A 14479-nucleotide genomic window follows, 5' to 3' on the forward strand; every position below is an offset into this window, starting at 1 on the left:
CTTTAAGCATCCCTGTGACTAGCACTTGCTCTAAAACCTGCTGGAAAGCACTAGGAAGCCTTAAACTGATACAAGCACTCACCTCTCCTTAGTAATAAGGAGAAATTAATCATAGACACTAAACAGCCTATAATTGAAAAGTACCTTGCTAAGGCAAGGGAAAACAGCTCCTGTACTTTACAAAAAAAGCACCAAACCAGTCATGTCCAAGGGTCAGCTTCTGGTGATTTCTCCTGTCCCCCTGGTGAATCTGGGCATACTGGGGCAATGCAGCAATTGTTTCATGTACACAGACAACCCTCTCCTCCTATCACCCAACACTACAACCTGTGAGAGATGCACTTACATAGCCAAACTGGAAGCAAAGCTCTCTCCATCCAAGATTGTGCTAGGCAGTCAAGAGGAGAAGGTTAACACCTGCACTACACCTCAAGCAACACATAGCCCTTCTAAACTAACACCACCAACACCCACACATAGCAACATTAAATCCACATATGCGGAGGCCCTTAACTGTAACCTGCCCAAGCAAAAAGGACCTCCAAAGCTGAAATGCAAACAAACACCAATCACAACCAAAGTGTCACATAGCTCACAACACCAGTGTGCCACCCAGCAACAGCCCCTAAGGCAAGACAATATACCTAACACTTTAGTCATAGGTCACTTTATAGTCAGGCACACTGATGTCCCACTCACCAGGCTGAACAAGGAGAAAATTACAGTCAGCTGCATGTCGGGTGCCAGGATCCATCACATAATGCATGCACTCAAGTCACTCCACAACAAGTACAAATATGACCCTGTCATTGTCCATGTTGGAGTGAATGGCTTGAGACATACCTCCCTGGACTACATGAAAAGAGACATGGAAGAGCTCTTGGATCATGTGGCCCAGGTAGGTATGACCCTAGCCCTGAGTAGCATCCTGCCTTTGCCCAGAATGATACCACAATATAATGACAAAATGATTGACTTCAACAATTGGCTAAGCTTCTGGTGTCATTCAAAGGGGATTCAGTATCTGTCTGCCTGGGACAAAATGATTGACAGACCATGATGCTTTGCCAGAGATGGTCTGCACCTGTCGCCCCTGGGATTCAGGTTACTGGCTAAGGCTTTTGCCACCCCTATAGTGCCTTTTTTAGGCAAAGTTCAAAGGACAAAACCACCACCGTAACAAGTACAAGTATGCAAAATCTGAAGGTAATGCTACTCAATGTTAGAAGTCTAAACCTCAAAATGCACTCTCTCGAGGCACTTCTAAAAATGGAGAACATCGATATCTGTGCAGTAACTGAGACCTGGTTCATGGCTCCAGAGAGCACCCCTGTAATACCAGGCTGCAACTCTTACCACACTTTCTGGCCACCAAACCAGGACCAAAACACTAAAGGTGGAGGAGTGTCCATATTCACCAAGGATATTCACACCACCAGGTTAGTTGCCCAACACAATGCATCTGAAATTCTCCAGGTGCAACTAACACTAGGTAAGACTGCAATCCAAACTGTAGCTTGCTACAGATCCCCCACCATGCCCCAAGATTCTCACTACACCTTTCTAAACATACTGGAAAATATTAAGATACAACCAAACACCCTAATACTGGGTGATTTCAACTACCCTGCCATTAACTGGGAAAACTACTCGTGTACCAACACCTTTGCCCAACGGTTCTTGGAATTCATAAATTCCAATGCCCTGGATCAACTAATCCATAGTCCCACCAGAGGCTCCAATATCCTAGACCTGGTCATTACCAACATGGGAAATCGATGCTCCACACCTATGGTCACCCCTTCGTTGGTCAGGTGTGACCATAAGCTAATCACCCTTGACATCCACATCCCACCCCCACCCTCCCAGTAAGGAAACCTCCATAAAAAACTTCTCCAAAGCCAACGTCATGCTACTCAAGTCAGAAGTGACAATCTTCATGACACCCATGCAGACGGGAACTGAAAGTTCGACTCTTGAATCCTACACTAAGGCACTGTATGAGCACATCCACTCATGCATGAATGGTGCCCTCCCAAATAGAACCAAGATGCTCTCCTTCAAAAAAAGGAAGCCAATCTGGTGGTTCCCTGCCATAAACAAACTTTACAACAAATGGAAGAAACTGTTGCAGAAAAGAGGAAAATCCCAGGATGCAAAAACTCCCTTACCAGCCTCAGTAAGAAGCTGAGATCCCTCATAAAATCCTCCAAAGCTAGTTATGTAAATAAAATTGCCAAAGATTCCAAAGACAACCACAAGGCATTCTATAACTATGTCAAGAATCTAAATGGCAATGCTCAGATCTGCTCTGAGCTACAACAGAATGGCATTAAATATACTGATCCCAAAGATATTTCCAATATCCTGGCAGATCAATTCAGTGTCAACTTCACCCCTCTCACCCCCTACATGGCCCATCTCAGTACCGGAAGATTGCCAAATTCCGGTAATAATGGCCACACAGGTAAAAAACACAGTCTCCAAAGCTAAGAATACAGCATCCATGGGACCAGTTGACATCCTGGGCTGTGTATTATATGAACTACAAAATGAACTGGCACCTCACCTAAGTGTCATGTTTAATCATAGCCTCACCTCAGGCTCACCTCACTGAGGGGTGCACAGCTACAGTTATCCCACTCCACAAGGGGGGATCCACCTTGGATCCCGGAAACTACCGCCCCATCAGTCTGATGAGCCTGATCTGCAAGCCCATAGAACGTATTATCATGGAACTTATAAACAAAAACACTGGCAACCTTCAAACACTGGACCCCACCCAGTTTGGGTTTGTGAAGGGCCGATCTTGTCTCCTGAACCTGATTGACTTCTTCAAATCAGTCTCCAGAGCCATGGACGAGGATAAGGCGGTCAACACAGCCTATCTGGCCCTTGCCAAGGCCTTTGACACCATCCCCCACTCTGGAATCATAGATAGACTTACTAAGTTGGGCATTAATCCCTACGTCACTCGATGGGTTGCTAACTGGCTTACTGACAGAACCCATACTGTAAAAGTAGCCGACTCCAAATCCAGCTTCAGACAAGTGACAAGTGGAGTACCTCAGGGTTCAGTCCTGGGACCGCTCTTGTTTGGCATCTACTTCTCTGAAGGATAGGCCAACACTAAGGGACTCTGGCTAACAAAGTTTGCAGTTGACTGCCAACTGGGAGCCATTATTGAATCCCCAAATGATGTGGAAACTCTACAAAAGGGCCTTACAGAAACAGATGCTTGGTGCCAGAACCATGGGCTCAAGCTCAATGCCAACAAATGTATAGTTATCCCCTTTGGGAATAAACATGTACCTGTGAATTACCACATAGGTAGCAGCACACTAAACACCGAAAGTGTGATAAGAGACTTAGGGACACAGGTGGACAGTGGTCTCACCTTCGATAACCACATCACCACAACAGTCAGGAAATTCTTCTATGTGGCACACTTCATAACTAAAGGCTTTTCATCCAAAACAATGGAGGTCATTGTCCCACTGTACTCATCCCTCATTAGACCCATTATAGAATACAATGCCCCGTTTGGTATGTACCTCTCAAGACATCTGCAACAACTGGAAAGGCCGCAGAAATACCTCACTAAAAGAATCATAGGCTTAAAGCAGATGCCCTACGCTGTCCGCCTTAAAAAACTCCAACTATACTCTGTCGCATATCATCTACTCAGAGGTGATCTCTACTTAACATACAAGGCTATGCCAAACCCAGAGCTGCTAAACCTTGTCATCACAATAAACAAAACATGCTGGAGGGATAGGTTTCTGATACAGGGACTCCCCAGAATCTGGAATAGACTGCCCATACATGTCAAGCAGAGTGTCTCTTTGGTCCTCTTCAAAAGGAACCTTGACGATTGGATGGGAGAAAGGAAATTCAACCTGGGGATTATGTCAGTTGCCCTGCTAGACAGGGGTCCAGGGAAGTAAATAGTGTGGGAAGAAATAGCCAGGGAATTGTTATGGCTAGGCTTGTATAGGCCCTAGGGCCGATAGCCTAGTACCAACCTATGAACCTATAATACCACCTCAGATTCCCTTCCATTTTAGTTACTAACACTTCACACAATCCACCTTCCATTTAGCTCTCTGGTTCTTCTAGCTGTTACCTCTCTCCCCCTTCCTGCTTCATTACAAAAGCTTAATAACCTACTGAAGGACTAAACTTCCTCTGTCTGACCCATCAAAAATCTTCTTCTTCTTCTTGGTGACTTTAACCTCCCTCTCCTTGGCCCCTCACAAAACTGCATGCTTGAACTTCACACTGTATTTAATCTCACACAACTTGCCTATGAATCCACTAGATCCAATCCTGACAAATCACAGCACTCACAGCTCGATCTAATAATCACAAATAACCCTTCAGTTAGTTCTCATATTTCTATCCACCCTCCCAGCCTGTGATCACTGTCCTATAAGCTTCAACATCCACCTTGATTTCAGAAATTCCCCTGTGAAACTCATTACATTCTGACATAAATTGCAAGTTAACATTACCAAACTAAAAACATACCTATTCTCTTTCAACTGGGCCTCTATATTCTCCTCATTGGACTCTAATAATGCTGTCCAGTTCTTCACCCATTTTCTCTGTAATATATATAGCTCATCTTTCTCTGTAATGTAGGGCGGCGCAGTGGTGCAGCGGTTAATGCTGTCGCCTCACAGCAAGAGGTTCTCCGGTTCGATTCTCGGCTGGGGTGCCTTCTGTGTGGAGTTTGCATGTTCTCCCTGCGTTCGCGTGGGTTTCCTCTGGGTACTCCGGTTTCCTCCCACATTCTAAAGACATGCTTCTGGAGCATTTCTCCCTGGGCCTCTGCTGAAAACAGGATCTGTGGAACCTAGTCAGACTTTCCCGGTCAACAAATGTTAAATAAAAAAAATCAAAAATAAAAAAAAAAATCACAGTACTGTACTTGCCCAAGAACAGCACCCAGCTGAGTTATGAACTCAACCCCCCTTTCTGTCAGAGACAAAGCATGGCACTCTTGCTAGTCTGAACCAACTCCTTCTAACAGACAAGACTACACCCTCCCCATAAACCTGCCTAAACAAGCAATTCAATGTCATAAGTGCCATCATATGAGAACACACCAGTCAAACCTTTTTCACTCCCCTAAACAGTTCTGTTCAGAGGTCAGAGGGCAATCAGTTAACAGGTCATAATACTCCTCCCAGTGATCACTCTTCCTCCTCTTTTGTCTCATCCTCAGACTTTGGTACTCACTTTTCCAGCCTTCCCTCCATCATCTCACATGCTTCACTCCCTCACTCAACCTCTTCCTCACTTCCTCCTTATAATCGCCTCTTCTACTTTAAAAAGATATTATACCTCATCTTTAAAGCCGAAAACTTGATGCACCTACAGATGCAGTCACCCTCTTCCCCTAATTCATATTCCAATGTAGGGAATAAATTGTTACTCCTCTGCTATGTATCTGCAACCGTTGCTTAACTTAAAATTGTATTCCCAATATATGGGACAACAAAAATCATACCTCTCCCCCAAAAAAAATCTAACCTTTAGCTACCCATTGATTACTGTCTAATCTGCATCCTCCCTACCATTGGGAAAGTCTTAGAAAACTAATCTGTAAACCACATAAATCAATACTGCTTTCTCTGTATTTCTGGTCTGCCTGCACTATTTCCACTGCAATTTGTAGCTTCACTAATCACACCCTTTTAGCTATGCACAAAGACCTTCTTATTGGTGCCATACTTACAGACCTTACCAGAGCCGTTGACATGGTTGACTACCAAATCCTATTTGAACACCGCACTGACATTGGGATTAGATATGAAGCTATTCTGTGGTTCCAAAATTATCTACCCAACTGACATTGCTTAGTAAATTTTATCAACAAGTACATGAGCCACAACTTCTTTATTTAAAGTAGCCCCTCGAGGCTCCATACTGACCCTCGTTCATTTCTCTATTTTTATAAATAAGCTGACACTCAACCTCTCCCCACTTCCAATCTTACTGTACGCCAATGACATGGTTATCTTCCACTCCAAACACAGCTTACTCAGCTCAACATAATCTGCAACATAATTTCCTCTCCCTCATTAACTGGCTTAGTAACAAAAAAAACTCCTCAGAAATTAAAAGTATGCTCTTCAGAACCTCCACTAATAGACCAAAGAACCCCGATTTGCTTCTTATTCTAACCACCTTAATAATGCCACTGTGCAGGTTAACACTGTCAGATACCTAGAAGTCTGCCTTGATCCCTCACTTAACTTCCACCATAATCTTGAAAATACTCAGAAAAAGATAAAATACCTAATCTTTTGGGCCAACAAAATCTTTACTTTCCTCTCCTATCTAACAAGAAATGTTATTGACAAAGGGATTTTTCTAGCCTAACTTGAGTGCTGTCTACCTCTTGTAGCATCTACCGCCAAAAAAAAGTCTACCATCTACACAATCTCCAACTCCATCTGTCACTGCATTACCTTTACCCAAAGTATGACCAACACTGTTTTACACTAGCCAAAGCCATCTGGCTGCCAGTTCAGGCAGTCTACTCCTTGACCTCAACTTTTCCATTCCTGAAAGAAAACTCCTGCCCTTCTCTATTCTTTAGATTACTTGACAGCTAACCTTAGATCTCATAGCCACTCAAGACTTCTCTTGCAAGTACCTAAAACCAGACTGCAGTGCTCTTACCACTTCTTTTCTGCCCTTGGACCTGAGCTCTGGAGGGATCTTCCCTCGCATCTTAAAGGCCTCTCTAACTACTCCTCCTTTTGGGCAGAACTTAAAGAATATTTCACAGCACAAGCTGCTTGTAAATGCTCTATTTCAGGTTACATAACCTAGTTTCACAATTATCCGACACATACTGCCTCTCATTTTCACCATGGCGTCTCTTCTCTAGCTCTTAACAGGACGGTACTTTAACTGATGTAAATATTGTACACAGCAGTTTCTGTTGATTACCTTCTTAAATCATTTTTTTCTGTTGTATAATAACTATATATTTGTTTTTATTGTGCTGTTTTATTGTATAAATTATTTTTTCACACTTGGTATGTGTTCACATTCTGAGCTTGAGACTGAAATTGCTCCAATGGGATCATTAGTCTACCCTAGTTAACAAAATGAATAAATAAATAAATAAGCAATTAATAAATGGTTAAGACAATCAGTATTGAAATCCTGAATTATTATCATATACAGTCAGCTATTTAAGAATGATTAAATGCATTCCTTTGCATTTACATTTTATTTTATTTACATTTTGGTTACTGGGGGTTGAGAAGTGATCACAGTATGACCAACTGCAGGCACAGCAAGTGTTACTTTCAAAATAGTAGCAACAAAATGTAACCAATACAACCAGCAATGAAACACAAAGGTAGTACAAACTGGTCACAAAAAGAGATAACTGTGTACAAAATTTGCATCATGTTGAGGTGTACATTTTACAAGCAGAAACATGAGATCAGAGTGAGAAGCAGGATTATCCCTGGAAACTGTAGGGGATAACACAGGCGTTTCGAAGACAAAGTAAGAGATAAGTAATGGTAAAGGCTCAGGGTCCAAAGCAACAGAGGGACTGAAAAAGGTAAATGTAAGATAACAGTGAGCAAGGAGAAACAGAAGCGTCGTCCATATTTAAAGGAAACAGTCACATGGTGGTAACCGATAGAGGAGTGGCAGGAATGGGGTGATGAGCGAGGGAATTAACTTAGGAGAGAGTGATATTAATTAAGTGATATGAACTGCCGTCTGGCATTTCCATTTATATTTCTCAAACAGATACTGCTTGAATAGGTACCTGGACTTGGTACAGTTAGTATGCATGATTAGATAGTGAGAAAAGATGGACGAAACTGCCACAGTTTAAGGCAAGAGTCAGACCTATAGAGAAAGAAGAGGCAGACTTTGGGGGTGCTGCCTGCTGTACCCAATATGTAAGGTTGTAGGTTGGGGTGCTGGTGATAAGTTTCATTGCAAGGGGAGAAGGAGCATTTTGGTGGCAGCCCAGTGCTAGGTTGGATTGGGCTTGTACCAGGACTCAGTTTGCCATTGATAAAGTAAGCCAATAGTGTTCAAGGGGACTGGATTTTTTTCTGAAGTGCCATATTTTATTAGATAAGGTCTGTAGAATTGCTGTACAAACAATTACGTTTTATGAACTAAATTAAATACAAACAAAATATGGCCTGTCAACCAAAAAAAAAACAAACAAAAAAAAAAAACTAACATATTCTAGCAAATCTAATACAGTCCAAGTAAACAAATGTGTATTTATATGTTTGTGAGAGCTAGGTGGTACAGAGGCCATAGCATTCAGAGAGGTAAATGATCCACTCCAGGGATCATATTTGCTAAGAAAGTAAATATTAACTGCAAACGTTGTTGTCATTAAAGAACTTCCAAACAAAGAAAATATCTACTTGGAATGCCAAATTGCAGCAACAGGGGTAAAAAAAATCATTCCCTCAAACTCTTTTCTAGTAACAGAAACCTGATCAAACACCATGTACAAAATTATCAAATTGATGAAGAATTAATCATGTATACCAGGTAAATGAATTCCCCAGCCTAATCAGAAAAGAGACAAAACTCTGGGCATAAAGATTGGGTCTGCTAAAAGCAAGACAAAGGCACTAGGATAAAAAGGAGCAGCAAACTGAAAGCATGAACAATATATTGTGCTTTCAGTCGCAAACCATGCCGTACATTCCCAGTGTCAGTAGATCTTCCAATCTGTTACTTTCATAAAGTTAATGAAAGAAAACCCCAAAGAGAAAGTACAACGTTTTCATGAACTCTTGAACAGAGTTAATCATCACTGCATATGGTAATACACACTAGAATAGGATTTTGTCTAGTTGTTTTTCAGGACATTTGCAGCATTAATGGTGTCTAGTTTTACTTGCTATTTTGACATCCTATGTCTTATTCTGCTCCATTGACAAATCAGTGTTGTCTTTGTAATTAGAAACACTATTATGAAGTACATAGCATTACATTTCCAAGAAAAAGATATCTGCTCACATATTTTAAGCAAGCAATAATGCCCAACAGGGTGTGTGTTAATGTGTAATTAACACCCACCCAGGGTGGTGGAGAGCCTTGACACACACCCTAGAGGGTATTATTGTGCTTAGAGAATAGGTTCTTTGTAATATTTTTGTGTTTTACCTATTTATTTTTTAAGTACTATATTATTTTTTTATATATTTTTGATGTAAAATAGTTCCTTTGCCTACTGTTTCAAACTTGCTGCAGTGTATGTTAATGGTGTTAGAGGAAGCATTTTATATCAAAAGTATATAAAAACACATGTTGAGCTAAAAGGTTGAGAGGCATACCTCTCAAGCTCTTAGAATAAGAAATCTGGACAAAGCCATAAATAATGGGAGAACAAAGGCCAAAAATAGGGACAATTATTAAATATTTATTTTACAAACATAGAAAGTTAATGGAATAACAGGTTTTGTATTAGCATGCATTTTTTGAAGGGAATGAAATTTGAAATTCAAATGCCTGTCATTATTTTCTGACTTCAGTTCTCACTGCTTTGCCAGTGATTTACCAGAAAACCAAAATTTTATGAGGACCATACTAAAAATATGAGGCAAAAATCTGGACATTCAGCAAAAATCTGTACAGTTGAGAGGTATGTTGGAAGGTATGCAGACCTCTTAATTGCTGCTTCTGGCAGGATCGCTCTTGTTCTTCACTCTGTCACACACACACACACACACACACACACACACACACACACACACACACACACACACACACACACACGCACGCACGCACGCACGCATGCACGCATGCGCACACACACACACACACACATACACACACTTTGTTATTTTAAGTTTCTTTTCTTTTATAGTTTCATAGGTGTTTACTAGGCTAATGATCACAAGGGCCTTTTTAAGCCTAGCCATACATCCCAGATCTCTGACAAGTTCTGATACCATTGATAAGTGTAAACAGGGGGTTGGGAAATTAACCATTATAGGTTACCTGTGTCCATTAGAGACATAGGTGCCAAACCAGGGATGAATTTCTGGTTTCTCATCCAATTGTCCAAGTTGCACTTGAATTGGGTTAATGAGGAACTCTGCTTCACATGAATGGGGAGCCTGTTCCATAGACACAGTAGTCTCTGGGATACATATCTATCTCTCCAGCAGGACCTATTTATATCATAGGTAAAGTTTAAGTCTTTAGAACAGGTAATTCTCATCTGTTTGTTTTGTGGATATGCAGGAAGTCCATCAGAGTGCGGTCTGACAATGCCCTGCATGCCAGGCATAGATCTCCCCTCAAAAGCCTGTAGGAGGCAGAATACAGGGATTGGGCCTTGAGGCAGTCTACATAGGATGTTTTACTTATGCCCTGTATTCTTTTAGTGAGGACCCTCTGTCAATGTTCCAATTGTTGGATATGCCTAGTTGGGTACATACCAAAGGGGACATTGTACTCAGTGAAAGGTCTGATGAATGCAGAACACAGTGGAACAATTACTTCCTTGGACTTGGATGCCGTACCTTTGTTTATAAGTTGCACAACATAGAATGGTTTCCTCACTACTGTAGACATGTGATGGTCAAAGCCTAGATTACTATCTATGTGTTGTCCCCAAGTCCTAGACTACTGCGTCAACTCTAAGGGGTGTTTTGTCAATATGATAGTTACCAGGGATGGATGACTTCCTGAAGGATACTATTATGCATTTCCTGGCATTTAGTTTTAGTACATAGTTCTGACACCACCCGTTTGGCTGTGTCAGCCCCTCCTGGAGAACATTTGTGTCAGTGTGAGATTCACTGACAGCTCCTAATTTGCAATCATCTGCAAATTTAATCAGCCAGAGATCACTGACATTGGCCTTGATGTCTGAGAAGTAAATGCCAAAAAGGAGCAGTCCAAGGGCCAATCCCTGAGGGTCTCCACTTATGACTGGCCTCTTTGTAGAGGTGGACTTCCCAATTCTAACTTCCTGGGTCCTGTCTGTGAGCCAGTCGGCTATCCACTGGGTGACATACGGGTTTGTACCTAACCTCTTCAGTTTGTTATCAAATGGTATTGTGCCAAATGCCTTGGCCAGGTCAAGGTAGGCAGTGTGAACAATTTTGCCCTTATCCATTGCTTTGGTGACCTTCTCAGTGAAGTCCACCAGGCTGAGTAGGCATGATCTGCCCGTGAGGAAACCAAAGTGGGTTGGTTCCAGTGTCTGGAGGTTTACTGTATCTCTGTTGATCATCTCCATGATAATTTTTTCCATGGCTTTACATATAAGACTGGTGAGACTTATGGGGCTGTAGTTTTCAGGGGCTGTAGATGGCCCACCTTTGTGCAAAGGGATAACTATTGCATTTCTCCATTCATGAGGCACAAAACTTGTATGGACGCTACAGTAAAACAGCAATTCCAGAGACCCTGATAGGTCATGTTTCATGCTATTTAGAAGGCATCCTGGGATATTTTCTGGGTCCATTGATTAAGTGTTCTTGGTCTTAGAGAGAACATTAAGTACCTGCTCCCTGGTGATAGTGGGGGGGGGGGGTAATATTTGATGATATTTCCTGAGGGAAGGTTGAGGGGGAGAGAGGGGTAAATTTAGAGATGAATTTTTCAGCCAGGAGGTTTGCTATGTCTTCTGGCTCAGTATAGGTTGCTCCATTTACAATGAGCTCTGCACACAATTGTGTATTGCCTTTGAGGTTATGGACATGGCTAAAGAATGCTTTGTTGTTGTCCTTGGACTGGGAGGCCAAACTTATCTCTAATTTCGCTTTGTTAGACTTTATTTGTCCTCTGAGTTGTTTGTTTAGTTTGATGAAAGTGCTTTTATCCTGCTGGGTGCTACACCTCCTAATTTTTGCCATGTTTTTCTTCCTCCTGTTATATAGCCTATTGATTTTGTGATTCCACCAGGGGGGCTTGTTTTTTTGAGTTAGTTCTGTACTTCTTCCTGGTGGGTAGAGCTGCCTCTATGCAGCTATTAACATGCATGTACTGGGTTTCTGTGAACAGTTCTGCATAGGCAGCAGTGCTCTCAGGGTTTGTGGGGCCTTGAAATTTTGCCAGGTTCTCACTTAATAGCAGGAAATTAGCCTTAGAATAGTTCTTGAATATTCCAGGTTTAGCTAGGGTGTCTAGGTTTTATTTTTACTTCAAAGGAGACTATTTTCTGGTCTGACCTTAGCAGGGAAGGCATTACAGTAGGGGGTATGCAGCACTCTCCCATATTAGTGAGGACCAGATCCAGTATGGTTGTACCCCTGGTTGTGTATTGACTATCTGGTCCAGGGAGTTTGTATTTACAAAATCCAGGAATCTCTGCGCATGTACGTTTGGTGTCATATAGGATTCCCAGTTTAATAGTGGGGTAATTAAAGTCACCCATGAATATGGTATTGGGTTGGATGGTTAGTGCTTCTAATACGTTTAAATACATGGTATGGGTTTCCTGGATCATTGAGGGGACCTATAACTTGCAAGGAAGTGTACTGGAATTTGCCTATGGTGATTTGAACATGGAGCAGGTCAAGTGCATTGTCCTGTTTGACCAGCCTTGAAGTATATTTATCTTTGATGTACTGTAAATAGAGACACCTCCACCTTCAGTCCCTGCCTGTGAAGTAGCTGGCCTAAATGTGTGGAAGGCATTATAACCTAGCACTCTTGGTGAGCTTTCCACGGCTTAAACCATGTCTTAGTGACTGCATGGATGTCAGTGTTCTCTAATGTAAAGAGAGCTTCTAGGGAGTGGAGTTTTTTGTTTAGACTCCAAGCATTGAGAAGTAATACCTTTCGATGTTCTTGGTTTTGATTTGCTATGTTGAATGTACTTTCATTGGTGGTGCTGTGGTAGCATTGTCCCCTCACAGTAGGACGGTGTCCTGTTCGATTCTCAGCTAAAGCGTCTTCCGTGTTGAGCCATGCATGAATGGGCGTACCTTCATTGAAGGTTGTGCATCAGAGCTGGCAACTCGGTATGTAAAAATCTACTGCCAAACATTAGCGGACCGGAGTTCCACTGTGGCGACCCCTAACCGGGAAAAGCCGAAAGATACAAACAGTTGCTTAAAAAAGGCACTGTGGGGGAAGACAGTGTTTTAGCTAATTTTCAAAAGTCTAGAGGGGAGAGTCTGTTGACCATCTCCTTCTATGCTGACAAATATTGCACCCCTTAGAATGACACCACTTTACACTCGCTAAACAGCAAAAGCGCTACTTAGAGAGTGTAAAATAATGGGTCAGTTGATCTCACTGTTCACTCTGTCTCTCTCATACACACATACACAGTCTCTTCTGCTTTCATACACACATACATATACACATACAGTCTCTTCTGCTTTCATGCATGCATTCACTCACTCACGCACAGCTAGAAATATAAACACACTCAAACACATACATACATACATACACACATATACACTTTTTTTCTGTTTATTTTTTTTACACTCACTAAACAGCAAAAGCTCATTCGATCTCTCTTTCAATCACATGGATGCATACACTTATACACACAGACATGAACACGCACGCACACTTTTTTAATTTTCTTTTTCTTTCTTTTTTACATTTTACACTCACTAAACAGAAGAAGCGCTGCGTAGCGAGTATAAAATCATGGTGACTAATGGCCATTAGTTTTTTTTTTCTGTGCAAGCTCCATGACAGCTTGATATGCTGCTGTGAAATGGTGGACCCAGTTTTCAGTGGGCATTACTTCTACATTAATACCCTAATGGAGAATATTTGTTCTCCAGTCAGGGTGCTGATGTACAGTTTGCCTCTTCTCTAATGTTGGTTCGACAATGGGCTGCCTGTAGATTGCATACTGACTGGAGAACAAACGTTCTCCAGCAGGGTGTTAATCTACAGGTAAAACCTGCTGAAAAATGAGTTTGCCACTTCATAACATATCAAGCTGCTGTGGAGCTCGGACAGAAAAAAAAACTAACGGACGCAATTATTTGACAATCGCTAAGCAGGCCTTTTGCTATTTAGCAATTGTAAAATAATAAAGAAAAAAACTTAAAATAGTGTGTTTGTGAGAGTGTGTGTATGTATGACAGTGAGAGAGATTGATCGAATGAAACAGAAAAAAGTGTGTGTGTATGTGTGCTTATGTTTCTGTTTGTGTGTGAGTGAATGCGCCCATGAAAGGAGAAGAGGCTGTGAGTGTGTGTGTGTGTGTGTGTGTGTGTGTGTGTGTGTGTGTGTGTGTGTGTGTTACAGAGAGAGTGTGTGTGTGTGTGTGTGTGTGTGTGTGTGTGTGTGTGTGTCTATGTGTGTGTGAGACAGTGAGACAGTGAACAGTGAGAGCGACTGACTGATCCCCTGGCAGCAGCAGTTAAGAGATTTGCGTAACTCTCAACCTCTTAGACATACCTGTCAACCTCTTAGCGCAAAAAAGCTGGACAAAGTCTGACATAATGGGGGCACAAATGCACAGTAATAGGGACAC

This window comes from Protopterus annectens, chromosome 14.part0, assembly GCF_019279795.1.
Source record: "Protopterus annectens isolate FY-2018-M chromosome 14.part0, PAN1.0, whole genome shotgun sequence".
NCBI lineage: Eukaryota > Metazoa > Chordata > Ceratodontiformes > Protopteridae > Protopterus > Protopterus annectens.